This window comes from Apteryx mantelli, chromosome 3 (assembly GCF_036417845.1).
Source record: "Apteryx mantelli isolate bAptMan1 chromosome 3, bAptMan1.hap1, whole genome shotgun sequence".
NCBI lineage: Eukaryota > Metazoa > Chordata > Aves > Apterygiformes > Apterygidae > Apteryx > Apteryx mantelli.
The window spans coordinates 18,950,612-18,955,611 of record NC_089980.1 but is presented as its reverse complement, the minus strand read 5'-3'; the positions used below and the strand labels follow the sequence as shown (position 1 = coordinate 18,955,611).

Below are 5,000 nucleotides of genomic sequence, written 5' to 3'. Positions count from 1 at the left end.
ATCACTGAAATTTGAGAATACTATTTGGTTACTGATGCTCCACAATTATTTTATTTATTTATTTATTTATTTATTTTCAGGAGAGCGGGTTTTAAAAAGTCGGTAATACTTGGTGGTGTAGGTGCAGCAGAAAGGATTAAAGTGCAAGAGCAGGTTTTTGTTAAATGCGTGGTGGCTGTGAGTTCTGCAGTGAATGTTAGGTGGGTGCTAAGTGCTAATGGTCCTCAGAGATGGGGAGGTTTAACAGCACCCGTTTGAACCAGTTTGGGCCCTTTGATATTTCAAAACTAAATGATATTGTGATTCCAAATGGTGTTGTTCCTATCCCTTAGGAAAGAAAGTTGGTGCACTTTATGTTTAATTTATGTTTAAAAGTTATATGTATATCTGATGTTACAAACTTGAAGTCTGTCCTTAGCTGAAGTAACAAATAGATGTAGAAGTAGATTTAAATCCGGTGAGATGTTGTTATTAAATACAGAAGAATAGAGTTTATTTAAAGTTCAGTAATTTGAACTGAGCTGGCGGCATGTGTCCAAATATTAGGGTGGTTTTTTTAAATGTGTTTACTTCCGCATATGCTCTGGTGGTTTGACTTTTTGAAATTATTTTGCAAGAAAAACTAACTCAGAAAGAATTTCTCTCCTGGATGAATGCTTGTATATTAGGACTTTTACCTATTATGGTCTTTTGAAGTATTTTTGCAAATGTGTTATCTGACTCTTAGATGTTTAGCTAGTGAAAATTGTATATATTATCCTGCACTTTCTTGTGTACTTTGTCATATTTGTGAAACTTACCTTCTACACAAAAGAACTGCTACAGCATTGCACAGGTCTTATGGGAGCTCCGAATACCACCTCCAGGTATACGTGGACTCACCAGCTTAGTACTCTTCTTTTACTGGGGCCGGTGGGGGGCAAGTGGTGCAGCCCTCATAAAAAAGTTGTTTTTATATTCTTGATCATTTCCTGAGTAGTCAGCTTCCTTCCTAACAAATTTAAACAAATGCTTTGACAGGTCCTTGGTGAGGATCCTATTTACGTTCTCAGGTTAAAAATCCAGTTTAGGAGAAAGTATTTGAAGGGTCGAGTTCCTTAGCTGCAGTTAACTTCATAGCCTTGGAAGCAGGGATACGCAAACTTTTCTAACCCCGGATTGCATCTTAACCGGGGGACTATCTTGTGTACCACCTCCCCTGCCAATCATTATCCCACTTGTCATCAGACAGCATCCCTCTGGCAGCAACTGCAATTGCTTATGTGGAAAAGTGGTATTAGGAGGTGTGGTGTTTTTTTTTTCCAGCAGGCTTTAATGTGATATGACCTTGTTGGTGGGGAAAACCTTACTATGTTTTTGCTGTCCCTTTGATGTGCTGTTCTGGCAGTTCTTCTCGCCTGATCCTTTTCCTTCCCTCTCTGGTTCCTGCTGCAGTTGCTTCAGATGATCTGCCCTATCCAGTCTCATTAGTGGCTCTGTTCGTTAGAGTGGCCCGTGTTTTCCTTCCCTACCTCTCTTTATGAAGTAATTCCTCAGACAGGCAGACAAGCAGTTTGTGCCTCTGCCTTAGTCCCAGCTTTGTCCGTAAGGGTCTAAGTCTTCTTCTCCTGAGAGTCTGACTGTCTGCGAGATAAAGCTGGAGACAAAAAAGATGAGTCAACACCATCTGACCTGCCAGCTTTCCACCGACCACCAAGCGGTCTGTAAAGCAAAGTCTGAGGGAAGGAAGTAACCACAGCCCGATAGCTGCAAAAGCCCTGAAGGGCTGTTGATGATGATCTAGGGGTTTTGCAGATACTACCCTAGCTGTTGGTACATACCAGAAAGATGAGAAACACGATATGTTGCCAACTCGGACTTGTGCTGAAAGGTCTTTTGATGTCTGTTTTTTCTTAAAATGCAAGCTTTAGGAACCGGGAGGACGTGGGCTTAAAGAGTTGGCAAGCAGAGTATAAAGGAAAAGAACCACAAATGGATTTGTTGTATGTTTAAAACTCTCTTTTAAGCAAATCTCTTTATTTAAGCTTGCACTGCTTGGGGTTGTAATATTGGAGAGCCTCTGGCAAGCAAGAGTCTCAGCTGACAACTGGAGCAGGATGCCATGTTCACACAGCCCTATAGAGAAGGGCGCCCACTGAACTGTCCTAACAACTGTCTGCAGGACCTTATGTTCCCGTTAGCTTAGGGGCGCATTTTGGATCGGGGTTTCCAGCTTTGTTTCCCCGGGCCCCAAGCAGAGGCCCAAAGCGCTGAAGGGTAAGTGGAATAAACGGGAGACTCACCTTGCCTTGAGCATGACTTGCTAATGCCAACTCAGCCTCGGCAGTCATGTGTGTGAAGACAGGGGAGCGTTGTCTGCTCATCCCCACTGTGTCGGCTGGTGCCTAGGCCATCTTTGCTTTCTCTGGTGTGCTTGGCCCTCTTCTTCAGTAGACTTTTACTAAGAAGAAAGCTTGCTTGCTTGCTTGCTTGCTTGCTTCCTTCCTTCTCGTCTTCTTCCAGCACAAGACTGGAGGTTGCTTTTTTCTGGTGGGGAGACTCTTGGTCACCTGCCAGTTCTTCATCCTCTGTGGTGTAGAGTCCTTTTTGTCGCTTGGCCAGGAGGGATCGTTTCAGGCTGCAGCTTTCAAAAATGTCTAATATGGCCGCAGTCACTGACAGGAGAAGACTTTGTCTCCTGTTTCTGTGCATCAAGGCATTAAAACAGATGAGAATTTCCTTGCCACAGACTAGCAGTAAGAGCAGATAGTGGTTACGCCTTGGCAGTGCAAGCTTGGGTAAATGTGGAAGAATTTGTGACTCTTACCAAAAGGGAAGTGGCTTTGGTGAACGAAGTAGAGATAAGGTATGTTCCTGGTTAAACACCAGCTCCTGGTGTTCTGTGACTTCATTAGACCTTCAGCTTGCTTTTTAATGAAAATTTCTGGCACTTATTGCAAATAAACGTTTCAAAATGCAGCTCCCCGTGGACCGGGCGAGGTGTACCATGGCCTGACAGCACATAGCCCAGGCCCCACAGACAGGGCTGAGAGTCGCCCCTTCCAGTCCTTGCTCCTTGCACTTAAAATGAAAATATAATCTCACCTTGTTCCAGTAAAATGTAGTTTGCTAGTACCTTGCAAAACTGTGAGGGGAACCAGTGTTTCAGTGTCTTGAACTCAGCCTGCATGAGCTGATGCTGCGTTTGCTGTCACTGTCAGGGTACAGGTAAGAGTTGCATATATAGAAGGGTTTTTGCAACACCATTTCTAAAATATGCCGTAACAAAAAATTCAATGGGTGCAAACGTTTAGAGAAAGCACAGGGCAGAGGTTAAAATAAGAGGGGCATTTGTATGCTTGAGTATAAAAATCGCCTAATTTAATACTGCTGATTTCCCTTCTTTCTCCTATTATAATAGCTTGACGTTGAAAGATGGCAGAGGTAGGATTATCTAGCTTTCTTCAGGATTGTACTTCCCCATGTTGTGCCTAACCTGTTATGGATAAATAGTTTTGTCTCTGCTTCTGACAGTGTCTTTCTCTATTGCAAATTCTTCTGTCATTGTATTTTAAGGTGTCTATCATCTTGATATCTAAGCAGCAATTAAAATGCAGAATTATCACATAATACAATTAAAGTGAAAAACAAAGAAGCCTAGTTTACAAATCTCTAATCTAAATTTAGCTCTTTTTCAGTCACTATTTCTTCACTAATTGCAAAAACAACTATTTAAAAAAAATTGCAGCTATCAGATATTTTGTTATCTGACCACAGGGTATGAAGTGTTTTTAATTGTTTTTCTGATTAGCTACAAGCTCCCAAATCCAAGTAGAAGCACATTTGTATTTTCCATCTGAAATCCTGTACCCTTACCAGTGGATGAGCATATTTGTGGTACTGTATAAGGATTAATGAAATAAAAAAAAAAACCTCTGCCGCTGCTGATTGACCACTGATGGTAAATGTAATTGAATTAGCAGTGCACTAAAATAAATGTAGACAAAATAAATATAGACAAGAAAATCTGGTGAAAGCTTCTGTAATGTTTTAGATTAATAGGCATACAGAATTCTTCACATTTTTTATTACGTTGTCCCTAGATGAATTCAAAGTAATTGGGGTGGTTAATTTTATTTACACAGAGCCGTTCACAGCGCATTAAATAATAGAGATAATTGAACAAGAATTGTCAAGTGTGTACTGATATCAGACATATTACAGAAGGGAATGTGCATAAAACTTCATTTCTATGCAGCCATTGTTTATGGTAATTAAGTACACAGATTTATCCCTTGGTTGCCTTCCAAGCTTATGGCAACTGCTATTGTTGTGCTCCATTAATATGTAATCAGGAAATAGTTTAATTTTCTAATCTGCAGTTTGAGAATTCACTTTCTAACAACTCTTAATTACTGCATTGCCCTAATGATGCTCATGGTTAGGAAAACTGAACCAATAAACTCCGCGGAAGAAGCCAGAGGGGATTATACTTCCAGAGGTGGTGCTTACTTAATAAACTTGTTATGCCTTCACCAGAGGGAGCTCAGTGTCCTTCAAAAGCAGCTAATTTTATATTTCGGAGTTGTGCGTACCCACGGTGTGAAGAGTTAATGTACGGTGTGGCATGGGGGTGACTGTACGTTCGATTCACTAGAGAGCCGGCGAAGCGATAGCATCACCATTTTGGTATTTTTCCTCCTGTATACTAGTTTTAGAATTTAATTGCCCAGGAAATCAGGCCGGTAGTTTAATCTGTTGTTCTAAATTGTCTTTCTTCGCGGGTTCATTTTTGTCAGGTTTGTTTTCTTGCATTAGCCGCATTGGCTAAAGGCAGTGTCGTAAAATCTTGCCCGCGCAGATAAGCTCTTTATTTTGACAGCTCTCTTATTTGTTGTTTTCTGGGTAAATCTTGGACAGTAAAGGGTTTTTCCCCCGGTTCCCTTCTCCGCTGGCTCATGGTGTGCCCTGGCCATGCTTTCCATGCTGCTGCTTTATGCAGGGCAGCTCCGGGGACTGCC

At 41.5% G+C, this 5,000-nt stretch overlaps 1 protein-coding gene across 9 annotated transcripts in view; it reads left to right on the top strand.

Moving 5' to 3' along the window:
* The window catches only part of EHBP1 (EH domain binding protein 1), a 223,166-nt gene that overhangs the window by 187,109 nt on the left and 31,057 nt on the right, over positions 1-5,000 (top strand). The window lies entirely within an intron of this gene.